General features: G+C 42.6%; 1 protein-coding gene across 24 annotated transcripts in view; it reads left to right on the forward strand.

The window, feature by feature from the left end:
- CAMK2G (calcium/calmodulin dependent protein kinase II gamma) overlaps positions 1-22257 on the forward strand; it is a 322552-nt gene that overhangs the window by 56574 nt on the left and 243721 nt on the right. The window lies entirely within an intron of this gene.

Genomic DNA, 22257 nt, shown 5'->3' on the forward strand with positions numbered 1-22257 from the left:
GCTGCCACTACCTCTCTGCACCTGTTGCTGGAAGACCTTATGATGGTAGTGAAAAATTGAAGTGATACTAACCACACACTGTTTAAAGCAGTGTTATCTTTTTATTTTTTGGGCACCTGTAAGGCAAAAGGCATAATGAGCTAGTATGCACCACATACTAGCTCATTATGAAATACTTGCCTTAGAACGAGGCATCTAACTTACCTGGTTCACGCTGAGGTAGCTGACATGTTGCCTCAGCGTGTCTTCCGGGTATCGCGGCTCCAGCGATGTGAGTGGCAGGAGCCACAATGTCGTCACTCCCGTGCATGTGTGCGGGAGACTTCTTACCGGCAAGGTCCGGCGTCTGCTGGGCCTTAAGCAGAGAATCCCCTGTGCGCATGCGCTGCTGCAGTCAGCGGCTCATTGCGAGGGGAATATCTCCTAAACCATAAAGGTTTAGGGGATATTTTTTTTTACCTACAGTTAAGCCTTATTATAGGCTTACCTGTAGGTAAAAGTAAAAAATGTGACTATACAACCACTTTGTTACATTGTCCCTTCCATTTCTGTATGTGCATGAGGGCACTGTAATTATTTTAATTATAAAAAAACAAAAACATCTAAGTATCTTTTTTCCTAATTGATATATAGCTATTGCATGACCCAGCTCTTTCCCAGCCTGTCTGCAGGGATACATAAGTAGGAGGAGCTTCTAGTGCTCTGCTGCGTGTCACATTGTTCAAAATAAACAAAAAAAAACAAACAAAAAAATAAAACTGTTTTTGGAATTTTCAATAATTATAAATAAGTATCTGTTATAAATTGTCATAAAAAATGTGTATTTGAAATGAAATATTTTTTCATTTTGTGTAAATAACATGGTGTTATTTACACCCCTCCAGTTTGTCTCGGAATAAGAGGGAGGCAAAGCCACTATTGATATGTTATACCCCACCCCCATTGTGGTCAGTGGGCACAGAAGAGGAGAGAGTGGGCTGTCATTTATCACTGTGTACACACCCACATATATGACTCTATGATCACATGGGGGAGGATATGCTCAGCATTTGAAGTCACTGAAAACTGAGCATGTGCAGAGTTGCCACAACAGCTGCAAAATACCTAGCTGAATTGTGGGCATGAACAGAAAGTGGAGTTGGAGAGCAGCAGAATACAGAAAACTAATCTCATAGTGACGGAGTGAGTATGAACACCATTTATTGATAGATTTCTATGATGTGAATTTAGTGACACTTTAAAATGTGGGTGAAAAAAAAATCACCGTCTGGCAAATTTACATGTCTGGAGTTGGCCTCCTGTCTTTTTTTTTTTTTTTTTTTTTTTGTGCATCTGCTCTGAATTATTGTATTCTTTTTGTTCTTTATGTTCTGAAATGCAAAGAGAACCATTGAATGTGCTGCAGTACACTGGGTAAAACAAATGCATAGGAATTCTTAACCTTGTAGGTTAGACTGGTTTGACTAGAGCAGCCAGTACTCCTTGCCTTTCCTGTCTTGCTATAAAAATAGTGTGTGTTCCTTTGAACCTGTCTTCTCTGGAAATATTGTCTCGGATGTTTTCTATTCTTGCTTGTAAACTGGAAAAGAAAATTTCAGCAGAATTCACACTTGTCATCTTAAAGCGGAGTTCCGGCCACAATTTCACTTTTTAAATATAAATACCCATGTAATACACAAGCTTAATGTATTCTAGTAAAGTTAGTCTGTAAACTAAGGTCCGTTTTGTTAGGTTGTTTCAGCATTTAGACACTTTATAAAATAGAAATTGACTGGGGCCATCTTAAGTGTGGGCATCATGAAGCCAGACTGTATGACTTCCTGGATTTCAGCCTTGCAAATCTCGCACATGCTCAGTGCTGCACAAGCAGTGTCAGATCAGGTTTCAGCACCTGTACTGTCCAAGTCACATGATTCTTTGAGACTGGGGAGTGCACAGACTCCTGGAAAGTTACACCCACTACATTCCCAGGAGTCTGTGCGGTGTAGGTTAGGAAGCATTAAGCACCTAGGTGCAGGAAGTGGGAAGATTAACTATTCTGCCTAGCAACAACAATTTGAAGGCATCTAAAAAAAAAAAAAAAAATTCGTAAAGGACTAATGACATTTTTTTAAAACTACTGATGTAATGTTATATTTATGGGTGGAACTCCACTTTAACTTTAAATACATCAATGTTTTTATTTTCTCGACAAGTATAGCAATGGGTCAGAGCTGTTTTTTTGAGCCACTGGAACACTTCCTCTCCACATGCCAGACCCCCCCCCCCCCATCAATGCAGTCTCTGGAGTTGGGGGAATCCCTCCCATGGAGCTCTTGTGTTCCCGGCCAGGAGAACACATGATTATTGCTAGCGGCTATAGCTGTTGACAATAATCGCAAGAGAAATCCAACAGGCCGCTTGTACCTACGTTTATTGATTAATTTGGGTACAATTAACCGGCCCAATTAACTGGCCCATACATGGTTTGAATCTCATCTTTACCTCCCCTCTCTCTAACATTCTCAGAGCCCTCCCTTTCTTTTCTGCCCTGGTACATCGGAGTCGACTTTGTGCTCTCTTCTTTCCATAATTCACACTCTTCCAACTGTGGTGTCTTTTTAGCTGCACGCTTCTTTGTATTTGTGAAGGAGAACTCCAGATTCAATTACTCAAATACTGGTTTGTGCCTTTCGTCAGCATGGGTGTCTATTTCACAGAGATTCAATCGGCTTTCAGCAAAGATAAAGAAATGTGGATATAGAACAATTGCTAGCTGATCAGGACTGCACACACCCAACACAAGACAATTCACTTGGTGCAAAGCAGATGACGAAGAACGCCCAATCTCCAGCACATCAAAAAAAGAATTAGTCCAATCTGCAGCACCTTGTACATTTTGGTTTATTTATTTGCAAATTCATCATTATAAAATTCGTACATTTTAAAGGTGCTTCAATTTTTTTTTTTTTTTTTTTTTATAATATTTACCTCCAAATGCAAAAGCTGTAATCAACACTTGCTCAAGGAGGTACAAAATCACTAAGTATATGACGTTTTGTTAGCTTTCTCACTTGGTAAGATGTCTCCAGGCACTCATCCATGTTGTAAAATGAGATCAATATGTGGCTCTTCTGTAGGTACTCAAATCCTAGCTTAGCCATATATTATGATGACTCTACTAGGAGACATTCTCACAAGCACTTAACAATCCAGCGATCTAGAGGATGATGATTATTGGTCCAAAGCCCAATCCTATCACTTTCTGCTCTGACTCTGTGATTAGATCCGGTTGTCAATAACTAGATCTTTGATCCCTATCATTTAGTTTTGTATCAGGTTTATGTTCCTACGCTACTAATTTTCAGAATTTACATTTTTGTTTCAAAACCTTATTACATCAAACTGTGTTAATAATCTTGGGCCATATTCTCAAAGAATTACGCCGGCGTATCAGCAGATACGCCGACGTAAGTCCGAATCTAAGGCCGTCGTATGTTTAAGTGTATTCTCAAACTGAGATACACTTAAACATGCCTAAGATACGACGGCCAGCGCCGTTGTATCTTAGGCTGCAATATCTACGCTGACCGCTAGGTGGCGTTTCCATAGCGGTCAGCGTAGAATATGCAAATGACTAGTTACGCGGATTCACGAACGTACGCTTGCCCGTCGTAGTGATTTAACGTCGTTTCCATAAGAGATACGCGGCGTAAAGATAAACATGCCCCCTAGGTGGCGTACTCAATGTTAAGTATGGCTGTCGTTCCCGCGTCTCAATTTTAAAATTTTACGTCGTTTGCGTAAGTCGTCCGTGAATGGGCGCCATTTACGTTAACATCAAAACAAATGACGTCCGTGCGACGTCATTTAGAGCAATGCACGTCGGGTAATTTACCCGACGGAGCATGCGCAGTTCGAACGGCACGGGGGCGCACTTAATTTAAATACAAGCCGCCCCCTTGGAGTTGCGCGGGGATACGCCGGGCCAATTACACTACGCCGCCCCAAACTACGGAGCAAGTGTTTGGGGAATACAGCACTTGCTCCTGTAAGTTGGGGCGGCGTAGTGTAAATGGCTTATGCTATGCCCGCCTCAAATCTACAAGAATCTGGCCCCTTGTCTGCACGAACATTAAAGTATATAGACACTGATTTTTTTTTTTGGGGGATGGACAGTTAGAACATCTGTTATGTTCTTGTTTGTGCTTTTTATTTTGTCTTATTAACAAAATAAAATAAAACTAAAGGCAAAACTTTATTTTTTTTGGTTATGCCGCCTTTTAGGGGAATTGACACTCTCTCCATTTTCTCTCTTTACTGTTAGCATCAAGAGTGAATAGTATAAGAAATTCCATGATTTTGAGTTGCCACCAAAACAAGATTAGAAGGGAAACCTTTCAATGGGGATCTGGGGACCTTCTCCTAAGGTGGATGTATACCCACTCTCATCCTTTCTAAACTACTGCCATAGTGCTGATCTATAATGATATACATGCCCCTGAATTGTATCCTTACCTGTCAAATGTCTCCCCTCTGTCTGTTATAAGAACTGAAAAAACTGCAGATTCTGTGGGTGGATCTGTTGTCTGGAGCTCGTGGGTGGAGTCGTGATGTCAGTAGACTCCCTGCCCTCCTATACACTCCCCTTAAACTAAAGGGATCACTAACATCCAATCAAAATCCAGAAAAGTAACCACATGACTTCAGAAAAGGAGTGGGGGTGGGAATTAAAAAATAATGCCTGTCTCCAGGCTAGTGCATGAGATATGTAAATAACCTGTCACTCACAGGAAGGGGGAATAACGCACAAAAGTTTTCTCCCAGTTGTCCGTTTATCTCACTGAAAAAAGAAAAATAGATTGCTCAGAGCTGGATTTACTCTTTGTGGCAAGACTGGGCACAGATGATGGGAAATCTTATACTCTACATTGTGACAGCAAAAAAATAAAAATTTGGGTTTACATCCACTTTAATATAGGGCCAATGTGACACAAATAATACTGATGGGATTCTAACACTTCTTTAAGCCTAGTACAGAATGGCCAAATGTTGGGCGGCATCAGCCGGTTCTTTGGAAACCGGCTGACATCTGGCTCGTGTACTGCAGTCTAAGGGGCATGACCGAAAAAGGTCTGCCGATCAGGGTTCTCAACCAATGGCTGAAAGCACTGGCTGGAGTGTTCTAGGAGGAGGGGCGTTCCCCTGTCGGAACACAATAGAACAGCAGGGGAGATCACTGTAGTTGTCATTTTGTTTTTCCTTCAGCCATGTGGAGTTGAACACACAAAAAAATCTACTCGTGTGCACCAGGCTTTACCCAAAATGAAAACAAAAGATTTTGACTTTTTAGTTCTACTTTAATGGTACTAGACTCTTATCAGACAAAAAAATAATACATTTTGCCTCTAGATATACAGTACCCTAACAATATAACCACCTAACTTGTTATATTTCATGTTTTATTTTAAAGTATAGTAATATTAATGTCCTTCCTGGGATCCTCATCAAAACGAACAAGCCGCTCAGATCGATTCTTGTAAAATCACTTCTCAGGAAGACAACACAGCTGCCAGTTCATCTTCTATACACTGAAATGAGAGACAAGAGTTCCTAATTTATTGCCTCCTATGTGACGACTGGTGTACAGCCAATGACCTGGCTCTTACTCATGTACTTTGGCTAACTTTAGTGAGTCTTGTCAATGATCTGTCAGCTTCTATTACTGACAACTACAGTAGCCCCTCTGTCCTGCATTGACAGTCGCCCAGCGTCCGTGCAGAAAGTGTATGCAGTGATGCTTACATAACAAGTTTCATTCAGGGGCTAAATATCGTGATCTGTCATAGTTTCCAAGCCTTTTTAAACATTTTTGTCCCTAATACTGAAGTAGAATAAGGTGGTGTGTTTTTTTTTTTTTCTTTATAAAGCTGGCTCAGTGGACTCCTGTCAGGTTAAAAATACAGAAATCATCATTGCTGACCAAACAAATGACGGAACTCCCATCCTTCATATTTTTTCTTTTGGTCTGCGATTACCCGTAGTTGAGCGAGGATGACAGTTTTTTTAGGCAGACCTGAGCAGAAGGCCCATGCATTCCTTTGAACAGGCGATTAAAAAAAGACATGTGTCCATTTACACCCGCGTACCTCTGGGTCTGCTAATAAAAAAAATGTTCTAATTACAAACGGATAGGAAGCAGGGGCACAATGGCCACCTCCTTAAAATGTTGGATTTACAGGTACTGCATTCTCCATTACAAAAATATATATAAAAAAAAAACCCAAGGAGACTTTAGGACTTTAAAGCGGAGTTCCGGCCACAATTTCACTTTTTAAATATAAATACCCCTGTAACACACAAGCTTAATGTATTCTAGTAAAGTTAGTCTGTAAACTAAGGTCCGTTTTGTTAGGTTGTTACAGCATTTAGACACTTTATAAAATAGAAATTGACTGGGGCCATCTTAAGTGTGGGCATCATGAAGCCAGACTATGACTTCCTGGATTTCAGCCTTGCAGATGCTCAGTGCTGCACAAGCAGTGTCAGATCAGGTTTCAGCACCTGTACTGTCCAAGTCACATGATTCTTTGAGACTGGGGAGTGCACAGACTCCTGGAAAGTTACACCCACTACATTCCCAGGAGTCTGTGCGGTGTAGGTTAGGAAGCATTAAGCACCTAGGTGCAGGAAGTGGGAAGATTAACTATTCTGCCTAGCAACAACACTTTGAAGGCATCTAAAAAAATATTTATTTTTCGTAAAGGACTAATGCCATTTTTTTAAAACTACTGATGTAATGTTATATTTATGGGTGGAACTCCACTTTAAGGCACCACACCAGTTAATAAAATATAGCAAACATTTTATTCCATCCTATAAAGAGTAAAATCCCATCGTTGCATATTTTGCTCATACCCCCAAAATGTTGTACATGGTTTCTCTTTGCAATGCAGACATGCAGGTCGAATACCCCTAATCAAATTGTCCAGACGGGGGCATCCCAAAACGTTTCACAGGTCAACTCCCGCTTCTTTAGGAAGTATCTGTAAATATTCGAAGACAACAATAGCCAAATGCCTATATACAATAGTATATTTTTTCCCTTCATCATATACTACCTGCGTAGACAACAAAATGTGCAACTGATTATCAACACATAACATGGAAAGGAAAGCTCCATAGGTGGATGGGCCCAGAAGACTCCACCTGAGAAAAGTGGAAGGCAACCAGTGAAGATGTATCCATGGACTCTAATGGTCCTGTAACAAAATGCCAAATACCATTTTGTTTTTTTATTAAAACCCATCAAACGTAACACACTTGTCATCAATCCATTCTCATACACTCAATATTTCTATAAAGGATGTACAGTTACTATGTTCAGATTTGTAGGGTACCTTTCAAAAACGAAATGGCACCATTGCAAACCTCTGAATATATGTAAAAAGCTGTTGGGTAAGGTACAAAAACAAAGCTACTTAGTCAGTGTAACTCCAAATATAAGGGCCTATATATCACTGCATACATAACCAACGATGCCCTCTTCTATTTTGGTGCAGAGAATTGGAGGTAGCTGGGTATAAACGGACAGCAGAGTCCACCCATAGAGCGGTCTGTCTGATTTGCAGAAACTGAGCGGACACTGTGTTCTCTATGCTCACTCTGCTCCAATCAGCAGGGGATTAACTTGTATATTCCCTGCTGTCTGAAACAAAGTCTACTTTAAGGGGCCTTAGGAATTGGTAAGCGGCAATATATTACCCTTTTTTTGGCATTTGCCGTCCGCCCCATAGCAGATTTACTGCTACAGGGTGCTCGCGCTGTGCAGAATCCATGTATATACTGTATTTGCCGGCGTATAGGACTTAAAACACCCCCCAAAAATCAGGGGTCGTCTTATACACGGGGTATAAAATGTAAACCTTTAGTTCATTTGGGCCAAGCTGGCTCAAAATGAACATCACTAATCTGTCAGCCCGCTGGATGTACGTTAATACTGTGTGTAGCTTTTCCTACATACCGTATACCGATCTGAGCCAATCACGATGAGCGATGTATATTAGTAATGAATGTAAAGCTTGCTCAGATTGGCTTGGAGTCAGAGAGTTGGGCTGTTGATGATACAACCTCTGCCAATCAGAGCAGGCTTTGTATTCATTAATAGAATACATTGCTTGCTGTGTTTGGATCAGCGCAGTATACTGTATGTAGCTGAAGCTACCGTACATATACAGTATTACCCCACGTCAAGGAGGCTGACAGATTAGTGGGTGTAACCAAAATGGCTGGTAGACAAGACCCCATTATGGCTCCAGCAAGAAGAAGGAAATGTGAAGCCAGTTTCAAGCTGAAAGTTGTAAACTTTGCCAAGGAACATGGAGGATTTTGAAGGATTTTAATTACTGGTAAGTCATAACCATTTTATTAAAAAATATTAAATCAAATCTGATGTTTTTAAATGGTGTTTCCTCGGAAGGGGGTAGTCTTATATGGCGAGTATAGTCCAAAACCTATGTTTTAACTGGCAAATTAAGGGGTTGTCTTATACACCCAGTCGCCTTATAGGCCATCTGATTCTGGACTTCTAAGTATGGGGGGGGGGGGGGGGCGTAGATTCTGCTGTGATTTGTCCTGATGGGGGTAGTGATAATCCATCACATCCCTAAGTAGAAGCGGCACACACAAACACTGGTTAGGCACACATTTAACGAGCTAGATGTTAACCCCTTCACAGGACAGTGCAGGCTCCAAAAGCAAAATGCAAGCGCCATTTGCATTTCTCGCTGCGGAGATTGGTATCCACTCTGTAAAAGCCCAGCCTAACAATATGCCTATGAAGGTTTTTCTCTTAGGCCCCTTTCACATGGAGCGGATCCGTATTGATCCGCCCCGTGTGTGTCCGTCAGTTCAGCGGGGATCATCCGTAAATCCCCGCTGAGCTGTCGGCGGACAGGACGGTCTCCGCACACTGTGCCGAGACGGCCCTGTCTTTCCTCTGCTCACCCCTATGGGGGATCGGATGAACACGGACCGTCTGTCCGTGTTCATTCGATCCGATCCGGCAGACGGAAGAAAAATAGGATTTTCTTCCGTCCGCAAATGCGGATCTTTGAGGACGCGGATGTTTGCGGACGTTAGCGGATGTATCATCCGCTAACGTCCACAATCCCATAGGGATACATTACAAGTCCGTAAACTGACTTGTAATAAACGGACCGTTTGTCCGTACATGTGAAAGGGCCCTTACAGGTCATGGTATAGCTAGTAGTAGATTAATACATCTGGATTTGTTTAGTGTTATTGAAGACCTTCCACCCTTCAGCTTTAGGAATGGGTTCACAACTTTTTTTTATTTTTTTTTGGCACCCAGCGTGCTTTGGAGAAATGAGAAAGCTGTGAAGCCGCCATTAGGCTGAGCTTTTAGTACCTGTTGATGTCTGAAAGAAGTCGGGACGGAGCGCCTGTTGCTTTCATTCTCCTCTCCTAATGTTGCATTTGTTGCATTGAACTTTGCTGCAACGTACTGCAAATTTTTAATACGAATTATGACAACAATACAGAATAGATATTTATACTCTCAGAAACCGCATCACGCTGGGAAATGTTGGGGTACTTTGATTTGATGGGGTTGAGAATGCAGATTAAAAAGTACTGCAGTATTTATTATAGTAGCAAAATGTAACGTCAGTGTAGCCGTAAGTTAGACGGAGCCCTAATGAGGGCATGGGATGGTTCTAAAAGACCTTCTAGGGTTTTCATAAATATTTGGTGACAGGTGCGCTATTGATTGTCAAATAAAAAGTAGTAACTGCTGGAACACATAGTTGGCATGCCTTGGATACTTTCATGGGTATAAAGCTGTTCACTTTTTTTCCAGTGTAATTGATGCCTTTTAATGTTCTGTATTATGTCGTATTTGCCCCCCTCTGCAGCTTGTTTCCAGTTGTGCCCACTGTTATGTTAATATTTGACAAATTTTACAGTAAGGTTAGCAGTGATATGCCAGTTAACTATGAACACCTGTTCTTTCTCTTTCCTCTGCTCCTCTCCCCCCCCCCCTTTCTCCCTCCCCTCTTGATTGAATTATTTTTCCTTGACCATATATAAACCATCTCCACTCCTTGCTGTGGAAACTGGCCGTGGGGCTATATTTAGGAGCTCAGGGATAGTCTGCCAGACGCTGGCGACAAGCGTGCAAATGTCACCCTCTTTTCCAGTACTAGTGGACCATAGTTATGTATTGGGGGAGATTTATTTTTCTTCCTGCTTAGTGACCTGCATCCCTCTGAGTGATTCACCGGCCTACAATGAATACAAGCTAAACTTCTTCTTTTTTAGATGCATGATTTTGTCCTAATATTACCCTCCTGTATAGCTCTGCATAGAAGTATTAGGGCGGTAGTAAAGCCCCCTTTGTTATTTTTGTTTACAGGAAAGCCTATAATAAGGCATACCTGTCGGTAAAATTAAACAACTACTAAATGTGCACCGTTTAGGAGATGGTCACCATGCATGCAGCCAGTGACATAACTGCCGCATGTGCTCTGAAGGTCCGGCATACCTTTCCAGATCTTCAGAGCTTCGTGCCGGTGTATTGCCACATTCCGCTCCCTATAACAGAATGCTCCGGAAGTGACGTTGCGCCGAGAAATTTCGCAGTGCGCATGCGCGATGAGTTCCAAATGATTTGCGACAATACAGACCAGTGAAACCCTCACACCCCATCACAGATTGCTCCGGAAGTGGTGTTCCGTCGCCGCCATCTTGCTACACCCCACATTCCTGTACAGGAATGATAGAGTGAGAAGGGGGCAAGCGGACATCTTGTTACACCCACCGGAGTTTTAGATTTCACAGTTATTTTCAACACAAAACGGAGCTTGTATGCTTAAATACAGTATTTGGAAATCCAACGAACTGTGCAAGATGGCGGCGACGAAACGTCACTTCCGAAGCAATCTGTGATGGGGAGCCGAATGCGACGAGACAGCTGGTCTGTATTGTCGCAAATCGTTTGGAATGCATCGCGCAAGTGTTTGGAACGCATTGCGCATGCACAGTGCGAAATTTCTCGCCACAAGGTCACTTCCGGAGCATTCTGTGATAGGGAGCGGAATGTGACAATACACCGAAACCGAGGGCTCCCGCGCATGTGATGTCATCACAGCTCCGGCTAATCACACAGCCGATGTGTAAGTATTTGAGGCTATAAATGGCCTTTGTTCTGACGTGCTCTTGGTCCTTCTAAGAATGTAGAACCGCTGTCTCCAAACTGTGGCCGGAGGGCTGGATGCAGCCCTTTGCTAGACTTTATCTGGCCCTGGCCCACTGACACCAACAGTGGAGCAAAATTTCCCAAACTGTAATGATGGTGCATTATTCCTCCCACTCACACCAGTGATTGGGCAACATTCCTCCCACTCACACCAATGACGGGGCAACATTCCTCCTACTCACACCGATGATGGGGCAACATTCTTCCCACTCACACCGATGATGGGGCAACATTCTTCCCACTCACACCGATGATGGGGCAACATTCTTCCCACTCACACCGATGATGGGGCAACATTCCTCCCACTCACACCAATGACGGGGCAACATTCCTCCCACTCACACCGATGATGGGGCAACATTCCTCCCACTCACACCGATGATGGGGCAACATTCCTCCCACTCACACCGATGATGGGGCAAAATTCCTCCCACTCACACCGATGATGGGGCAACATTCCTCCCACTCACACCGATGATGGGGCAACATTCCTCCCACTCACACCGATGATGGGGCAACATTCCTCCCACTCACACCGATGATGGGGCAACATTCCTCCCACTCACACCGATGATGGGGCAACATTCCTCCCACTCACACCGATGATGGGGCAACATTCCTCCCACTCACACCGATGATGGGGCAACATTCCTCCCACTCACACCGATGATGGGGCAACATTTATCCCACTGACAAATGATAGGGCATGATTCTTCCCAGTAATACCAATGACAGTGCACTATTCCCCCTCCTACTGACCACAGGCACTATGCAACTGAACCCCACTCCCAAGGCATCGTTTACGCCCACTGATGCTGGGCCTGGGACATTTCCTGCCACCACTGGCCACAATCCGGCCCCCCTAAAATCTAAAGCACAGTAAACTGACTCTGTATTTGAAAAGTTTGGAGACCCCTGATATAGAATATTCACTATAACATTTTCTAGTGTGTGCTACAAAATTATGATTGGAGTTAAATAGCAAACTGGGTAAGAGGTATGTTTTAACAGTGAAACCATGTTGGATGGTCATGGGCAGTTATGTTTTTTTTCTTTGCCAGTACCGAGTTGCACCATGACATTTATACGAAAGGTGTGTAGAGGAAACAGCGTGTTGATAACCATACTGCCAACGCTGGCCATAGATGGATCGAAATGTATCTGGTTTAGCAGGGACTGGCAGAATTTAGATTTTTCGGACAAAAGTTGATCTAACGAGCAAATTCTGTTGATCAGGCTCAACATTTTTCTTAATCGCAGTTACAGCTGCTGATTGGTGTATTCTGACATTTAAAGTAGCCCCACTGTCAGAGTTCAATGGCACACCTCACTTGTGTTGATGGAGGAATCCCTTTTTGTTTTTTCTCAAACTGCCTTATGGCTTATTGAAAAATAAAACAAGCCATCTGTGGCCAGCCTTTAGGCTGCAGTAGTTTGCAACTTTAATGCTACCTGGGTAAGGAAGTATCTTTTGACAGACAATGACACCATGTTGGGTGGACTTGGATACCAGTCAACCTAGAACCACATACATTACGCTTGTGACCCTTTTCTGTTTTTTTCTATCAGTATTGTGGATATATTGTGTTGTATTGGAAACTTTGTGCACAGAACTGCATTTTTTGCATTTATCTCGGAAAGGGCACAAAGATGTGCACGGTTTACAGCACAATGTTGGTGTCGCACGTATTTTTATTTTTTTCTGTGAAGAAAAATACGATGTGTGCATTTTTTTCTTGCACACTCCCCAAATATTTTATTCAAGTCAAATCTGTGTGTATTTTTCCATAAGTTTTCATGCACGTATGTTGTATACAAAGACTATGCATTGGGTCGTTGCTTATGTTTATTTTTGTGATAAAATCATAACGGATTTGTGAAGCTATGCTATCATGGCATTACCATACCTATCTACCTTTTTTGTCCTAGTTTTTTTTTTTTCCCGCACATAGGGTGTTTTTTTTTCTTTTTTTAGTTGTGCTATCCTGCTTGTTGTTGGAATTGCTTTTAAAAACATTCGGTCCATTCTCCATGTCTTCAGGAATAGCTGCTGTGAATTGTATTTGCTGTTCACTAAATGGCAGTTTTTAGATTTTGGAATTTATAAGGTTGTTTTGTCCTTTTTATGCGAGAGGCTGATATATGTCAGGGAAATATGCATCTAAAGCAAACATTCTGCGGTATTCAGTCTCCATGTTCTGTGCCTTGGTGGCAGGTTGCCAATATTGCGTATTGACACGGATTTGTTTAGCGCTGTAAACAACAAGGTGTCTATTAGGCAGCCACATAAATGTCTCATTTGATATAGCCTGCAACCTGTAGAAAAGCTTTCCCATTTCCACCTGGGCTTGTTTTTTTTTTCCATATTTAAAGTGGACATTATAACGCAAAAACACTGTTCTGAAATTGCTGAAAACTAACTTGTGTACAAAGACTCTGACCCGCTTTTTATGTACTTTTTATGCAGCCCACAAAAAACATACATATGTATATTATAAAATCTCCACACAATACAATGTCCATTTTGATCAGGTAAATGCATTTGGGGGTTAATGGGTATACCATTTTTATGACCAGGTCCAATTCTGTGTTAAAAAATTTTTTTTAGAGACAACTTTTTTTTATAGGGCAACTTGAATGCACATTTGTGCTTTGCAGAATTAAGACATCATTTTAAAATCAATTACTCCTCAATTTCCTTCCAGGGTGGAATATCCAGTCCTGTAAAGAACAGTTCCATCACAGAGCACTATGCAGCGTTACTTTTCTAATCATGTCATATTTACAGAAGTGGAATAGAATTCCATTTTTTATTTTTTTTGCATATCCCAAACCTTATTTTAAATTACCTTTTTAAAGCCACATCATTAAAAACTATCAGTGCTGTATTGCATGCTGTTCATACTCCATTAGCCTCTGTAGGATCTGTATTCTGCATTAAACCTGGTAGATACTGCCATTCTCTGTATCTTCCTCCTATCTGTGTCCCTGCTGCAGCTGGAGAATTCTGTAGGGTTGGCTGCTGCCACAGCTAGTGAGTATGCTTGGTTTTCAGTGTGTTTTATTTTGAGCATTTCCTCCCTGAGCAGCCCAAGTGACTGTCTACTACCAAGAGTCTCACATGTGGGCGTATACACGGGGATAAATTAAAGCCGACTCCCTCTTCCTCCACCACGCCCACTAAACGGCTCTACAGTATGGGGGTGGGATATTACATCTTGATTGATGGAGGCTTCACCTCCCAGCAGTTCCAAGTACACAAATGCAGGTTGTGACTGTCAATACCATCTCCCTAAATATTAGAACGTACCTTTGTTAACTCAATATAAGCTCCTCCTGCCAATATTTGCCCGAAGAATAGAAAGAGCTGGAGAAAGCGACTGTTGTATATTGGCCCTGAAAAAAGATAACTAAAATATGTTATGTTTTTTTTTTTTTTTTTTATATGAATGTAGTGGCATCATCCATATATGGAAGTAAAAGGGATCATGTATATTAAACTGTGTTTAGTATCCAGGGCTTTTTTTTCAGGGGGAACACCGTACCGGCACCTCCTAAATGTATGTAATGCAAGAAAAGCTGGGGGGGATCTATTGATGATGGCCACTGGGGGATCTATTGTCACTGGTGGGAATTTATTTTTGCACGGGAGGATCTAAAGTTGCTGGTGGAGGATTTATTGTTGCTGGGAGGGGTCTTCTATTGACAGGGGGGTCACTTGTTGTTGGGAAGGATCTACTGTTGACAGAGGTCTATTGTTGCTGGGAGATATATTGTTGCTGGCGGGGGTCTCTTGTTGCTGGCGTGGATCTATTGTTGCCAGGGGGGTCCATTATTGGCTGCAGGGGATCTATTTTGCCATTTTTTTTTTAATTGACACATTTCATACAAATTACTTAGCACCACATAATCTTTGTTCTATATTTTCTAAAAGGGGCAGTACTGGGAGGTGGGTAGGGGGGTGGAACCAAGGGACGTTGTTCGAATGTGGGTAGGGGCTGGTGACAAGAAGGAGGGGGGGGGGTTCATGCACCTACTCTCTGAGAAAAAAAAGCCATGTTGGCATCACTTTAAAGTCCAGATTGATAACCGTTTAATGAAGGAATTTGTTCTATGGGGATAATCTTGAACTCCTGGGATTGCTTGGAAATTATGCTTGGCTGACAATTATTTTCACTGTCATGGTTTCCTTTTCAACAAATATATATTCGGCTGTAGCTGTAGTTTTTTTGTGCTCCAGTTTCTCATGTTAAATGTTAATTGAGCCCAACGGTGACTAGTAGTGTGACTTTTACTGCCAGGCAGGGAATGGGCAGCCAGCTCTAAGCCGCTGTCTCCTCCCTACTGTCGTTAAATTGGAGGGTTCCGGTGTAAAATAGGCAAACTCTTTAGTGCCCCGTGTTATTAAGTTTGTTTTCTGATTACCCAGCCTGTACGGCAGTGGAGAAACATACACGGTCTTGTGCTTGCTAATTTGTTAAATTAGATGCCATTAGCCGCATCTCCTTCCCAATTCCATTTCTTTCCATTTGAATAACTATGTGAATTGATGACAAATCTCCAGGGATCTGCAACAAATGTGTGAAATGTTTGCTTGCCTTTTTAAAATGTGTAATATTTGCTGAGCTTCAAAAATGAAGCTGGTAAATATGGCACCCTTGTATAGGCAACGGTTCCATTGACAACCATGACATTTTGGATTTCCTATCTCTATCCTGTTTTCAGGGAGAATCCCCTGTGCAGGATCAGACAAAAAACAGCAGACGGGGGTTTCTTTTTAATAACCATCCTCTACTTCTGTTTCCCCTTTCAAAAAAAAAAAAAAAAAGCTTATTCGACTTTAGATATACTTTATTGACCGCTTCAATACAGGGCATTTTCACCCCCTTCCTGCCCAGACCCATTTTTCGTTTTCAGCGTTGTCGCACTTTGACAATTGCGCGGTCATGCAACACTGTACCCAAATTAAATCGTTGTTTCCCCCCCACAAATAGAGCTTTCTTTTGGTGGTATTTGATCACCTCTGCGGGTTTATTTTTTTTGGCGCTAAAAACAAAAAGCGATAATTTTGAAAAAAAAAACACAATTTTTTAAGTTTTGATTTAATAAATATCAATTTTTTTTTAGACATTTTTTTTTCTCCGTTTGGAACGATACGTGTTGTTCTTCATATTTTTGGTAAAAAAAATTGCAATAAGCGTTTGATTGGTTTGCACAAAAGTTATAGCATCTACAAAATAAGGGATAGATTTATGGCATTTTCATAATTTTTTTTTCTACTAGTAATGCCGGCGATCTGCGATTTTTATTGTGACCGTGACATTGTGACGGACACGTTTTTGGGACCATTCACATTTTATACAGCGATTAGTGCTATAAAACTTCACTGATTACTGTGTAAATGTGACTGGCAGAGAAGGGGTTAACACTAGGGAGCGATCAAGGGGTTAATATGTTCCCTAGTGAGTGATTCTAACTGTAGGGGGAGGGGACTCACAAGGGGAGGAGACCGATGTGTGTTCCTCTGTACTGGGAACACACATTGGTCTCCTCTCCTCTGACAGGACAGGGATCTGTGTGTTTACACACACAGAACCAATGGTCATGCCGTGATCTCGGCTGCCCGGCGGACATTGCGGCCGCCGGGCACACGTACCGGGTCCCGAGCAATGCCCCTAGCTTCCTGGGAAGCCCAAGACGTCATATGACGTCCACCCGGAGGGAGGGAAGGTTCCTGCCTACATCATTTTACAATGACTCGGTAGGGAAGGGGTTAAATGTATTTCTCACACTGGTGTTGTTGTTTCCTGTGACACCAGTGTTAGGCCAGCCATACACGGTTCAAATCTCGGCCATTTTAGAGGAAGCAACCGAGATTAGAAAAATGATTCGACAGGCTGAATGTACCAAGTTGGGTACAACCAGCCTGCAGGATTCTCTTGCAATTTTAGCAGCCACTAGTGATAATCCCCATCTTATCCCAGCGGGGACAGCTTCCTCCCCGCCGGGAGAAAACAATGGCCCCGACAGGAGGAGGATTCCCCTATCTACTCTGTCTGTGTTAATGGGGGAATCGAGCCAACTTCGTTCCTTTTCACCGTTAAATGAAATTTGCTTCATGTATGGCCGGCCTAAGTTTTTTATTCTGCATTTATAGCCAATTGAGAGGTTGCCCAGCGGTTATGCATGCAGTTGCAGTTATTTAGGGCGTCATGCATGTATGAGGATTCAGTAGCTAGTGCCGATTTAGTAAGTCCCTGGGTACTTAAAAATTCAGTCACTCATCTGTACTAAGACCAGTCTGCACTATAATGAAGACCGAGTCTCACAAAATGCGTTGGAAGCACAGTGTAAACAAGTAACGGTAATTCACGGTAGCCAGCAGGATTTCCTGAAAAAAGGGGAATGGCGCTCTTGAAACATTGCTAGTGTGCTGCTTGCCTGCTATTCTTGAATAAATGCCAGGATCTCTTAGATCATAGACACATTTGGCATGCCATGCTCTTTATTATGTTGCAGTAAATGAAGTGATCAAGATTTTATTGCTAGCCAGAAAAATATCCTGAAAATGGTTTTCCATTTCTGTGGTATTTAAACTACAATTGTATATACAGTATTTATAGAATAAAGTGATTACGATATTTATTGAGCTGCAAAGCAATGTTTCTCAACTCCAGTCCTCAAGTGCCCCTAACAGATCATGTTTTCAGGATTTCCCTCAGATGAAATGGCTGTGGTAATTACTAAGGCAGTGAAACTGATCAAATCGCCTGTGCAAAATAATGAAAATCCTGAAAACATGACCTGTTGGGGGTACTTGAGGACTGGCGTTGAGAAAAATTGATGTGAAGGACAAACTATATGCTTATGTCTAAAGCTGGCCGTAGATGGTTCAAATCTCAGCGGGTTCAGCAGGGGCCGAGAATCGAACCATCTATGAGCCCAGGCTGATTGTACCCAAGTTGATGGAGTGATTAACTTGGGTACAACCAGCCTGTGAGATTTTTCATGCAATTTACTGTGTTCTCCCTGCCACAGTCCTGTCTTTGTTTCTGCCCACCTTGGCTTTGTAATGACGAAGGCAGATGTGCAGGCGTGGGAAGTCAGATCTCTTCACTGAAATTTCTGATGGTCATAAAATGTAGAATGGTATCTGTTGGTGGTTTTCATCGTCTAGCATATTCTGAATTTATTTTTGCTGGACAGACCCTCTAATGATCTAAGTTACCTGATCTTAATATAGATAAGAACGTGACACCGTACAACGACTGCAAGACCTTTCTAAAGCCTTCTACGCACTACTAGTTTGTTTTTTTGTTCTACTCCGGTGGGTTGGAGCCGCTGTACTAACAATCTGGTTTTAGTACAGCGATCTCCCCTGCGGAGCTATTGTGTTCTGACAGAGGGATGGCCCCCACCAGAACACACTGGTCAGAGCTCTCCTCAATTGGCTGAGAGTGCTGATTAGAACCCAGTCGCCAGACTTTTTTTCGGTCATAAACCTTTGAGAGATCCTGTTTTGTTAAAGCATGTTATACAGCACAGTGCTTGTGCTGTGTAATTTGGCCCTTTGTATCACCTGAAATACCTGGTTGATCCTGCCTGGTTCTGCCCCCCCCCTGTAAACTGACCATGGTTTATCATGGCTGCTGAGCCCTGACACCGTGGCCAGTTTACGTGTTTCTCCGTCATCTGCTGTCTCTCCTGGCTCCCTCTCTCTGCCCCTCCCTCCCTGTCTGTCAGCTGTGTCATGGCCGATCGCTTCCCTCCTGCTGCAAAAATAATTTTCTTGCTATTCCCTCTGTTATATTACAGTATGTGCCCCAGTGCATGTTTACCAAAAATATGCTGCTTCATACCTGAATTCAGAGCACTGCTCTGAGCTCACGTGACGTCCCACATCTCTCCTCCCCTTCTCCCGGCTGATGTCAACTAGGTATTCTCTGCCCCGCCCGCTGTAGCTGTTGGATTGGGGAAGACGGCCACGGCGCTCTGAAATTAGTTATGATGCAGCATGTTTTTGATAAACATGCACTGAGTCACATACTGTAATATAACAGAGTGATTGTAGGAAGAAGAAAAGTGGCTTTACAACCACTTTACGATTACATCGTAATCGTTGCTACAACAGTTTGATATAGATAGGAGATTCGACATTATGCTGACAATAGCAATGTGTGTCTATCGAACCTGTGGTCGAATGTGTCTAACCTTAACTCTATTAGTCCAAGATTAGTCTACATAGAAAGGAAGGATTCGACATTATAGAGACAGTGTTGGGGTAGACCATTCGTCATGCACAACGAAGATTAGATGAAGCAGCGAAAAACGTACAAATGTTGAATCTGTCATTGAAGGCTTATGGTGTCTGTCGAAAGTTCTAAGAAGATTCGACAAGCGGCTAAACTGTACGGTGCCGCAATCGTACATTTCCAGTCAAATGCTCGGCCCATAGGCTATAGAAGAATTTGAATGTTGGTTGACTAGTAATAATAATTTCTAAATATAGTTATTACTAGTGTCATACAACATTAGAATTCTTTTATAGCTTGGAGGCCGGAACATTCGACCGGAAATGTACGATTGCGGTGTCGTACAGTTTAGCTGCTCCGTTGAATCTTCTTAGAACCTTCGACGGACACCATAAGCCTTCAATGACAGATTCGACCTTAATTTCGGGTTTTTGGGCAAATGCATTTTTTAACGAAACAAAAATAAACTGATTTCGAAGTTGATTGGACATGCAAGTCTGCTATAATTTTACATCTCGGGCAAGATGACTGGGTCACATGAATGCTTCTCATCAGATATGTTAGTCATGTGTTGTAGAAATCTATTTTCCTGTATTGACCTGCTACAGATGTCTGTTACTACTTATAGTACAGTAAATGTCAATCATTGCAAAGAGTAGAGTGGTGGTGGGGGGGGGGGGTCTTATCACCTGCTCCACTCCCTTCCTCCCACCTGTTAGCATGACCAAGTTGATTGAATAGCATTGGGAGCCAGTCACCTGTGTCCCCGGATTGTGTACAGGTGTGTTGTGTGGGTGGAGGTATGCCTGGCCCTTACACATTCTTTATAGTTTATAGGTCAGTTGTAAAAGGTAATGTGGAAGAAAACTATGATATCTTATCATGTCACTGACTTTGGTCCCCTACATTTTCATTTTTAAGAGACAACTATTGGTTTAAAAATAGTTTTCTATTTTTAATGGCTAAAGTATGTACTTTTATAACCTGGTCAATCATGCACATTGTAGAGTTTGACTTTTAATAATAAAATCTGACTGTGTAGCGACATATAAAATTGTATAGATCTGTTTTAGTTCTGGTCAGTGGGGGTGTAGCTTTGGTAGGACCATCAGTACTAAAATCTTTTACACATGATTATTACAGCCCCCCCAAACCTTCTTTCATAGATACTACATTGGGGATCTAGGATGTGGAATGCTGTCGGCTCTGTCTATCATGTCTATTTTGAAGGGTCTACCCAGATTCTCAGTAATAGGTGACCCCGAAATCGGCTTGTCTTCACCCATGTTAAATTCCCAGAATACGTTGTTGCCTCACCATAGTTTAAGATCAATGTAAGAGAGTGGAAGGCTTGTGTCTGCCCCAGACATTCAAAGGAGATTTATAGCCAAAGCTTTTTTGGTGTACTTGTCCTATGGATCCTAGTTGTGCAGTTAGTTCTGCACTCCTGTAATCAATTTTCAGCCAACTGTGGTCTAAAGCCTGCTGTCGGCTGACGTCACTGGGCCGGTCCAGGCTGATTTTACTGGGCCGGCCCAGGCTGTCGGCTGATTTTACTGGGCCGGCCCAGGCTGTCGGCTGACGTCACTGGGCCGGCCCAGGCTGTCGGCTGACGTCACTGGGCCGGCCCAGGCTGTCGGCTGACGTCACTGGGCCGGCCCAGGCTGTCGGCTGACGTCACTGGGCCGGCCCAGGCTCTGAAAAGATCCTGACCTTATGTCCATCTATATATCTGGACCTGAAGCTGACTAAGAGCCTCCCTCCACAGCCCGGCACTCTAGTGAGCACCTTGAGTGGCAGAGCAGGGAGCTGATGACTGACAGTGGGCAGCCTGAAGGCCGTGACCTGAGCCATCAGAGGTGTTTGATCGCTCAGTTCTCAGTCTGGAGCCGGCGGGGGACAGATGTAGCATCCACTTGTTAGGATAAATGATTACATTTTTTTAACCTAAACCCATAGTACTCTTTTTAAACATTGACATGCTAAGAAGGAAAATCTTTTATTTTTTTTATTTTTTTTGTGTGGTTTGATCACATATGTAGATCAAAAATGGAAGGGGAATTTCAGGTGTCCTGCTGTAAGGCTGCCAATGAGGTAGTTGGGAAATGTAATAAGTGTCTCTTGTAACTTATCTACTAAAGGGGCCCATTCACGCTAGTGCTGCACATGTGCTTCAGAGCTGTGTTGTCCTCCTTCATTGGGGAGCTCTGCAGCATGCTAATGCACCTAATGTACAAGCACTGTGCCGCACAGTGAGAATAAGCCACGCATATTTTAATTATGCAGGGCGGTGTTTTGTGCCCGCACAATTATTCAGATGTAGGCAATGATTTTGTTTATCTGCATATGTACAAAGTGCACTTGAAAAGTAGACCCTTCTTTCATTTACGGAAGCGTTATTTCAATGGTATTAGAGCATCTACACAAGTACACTCAAATTGCACAGAAGGATCAGGAGAGAGGACGGTATCACCAGGGCTTGCGGTGGCATCACACCCGTAGAGAAAGGATCGAGTGACCAATCCAGCTCTTTTCTCTGTGTGGCAGCAGTCCTGGGAACAGCACCTGCCAGATTAGTAGCACACGTGACTTGTGGATGCTACAGACATGTGCAGGCTGCATCTGCTTTTTCCTTAATGCCATCACCAACAGCTCTGCTTACCTAGCTCCAAATACAGATGACTGAGGAAAAAAACGTTTTTTCTCCTAAATCAAGCCTATTGATTTGTGTGAAAATCGCAGTGTTCT

Source organism: Rana temporaria, chromosome 8 (assembly GCF_905171775.1).
Source record: "Rana temporaria chromosome 8, aRanTem1.1, whole genome shotgun sequence".
NCBI lineage: Eukaryota > Metazoa > Chordata > Amphibia > Anura > Ranidae > Rana > Rana temporaria.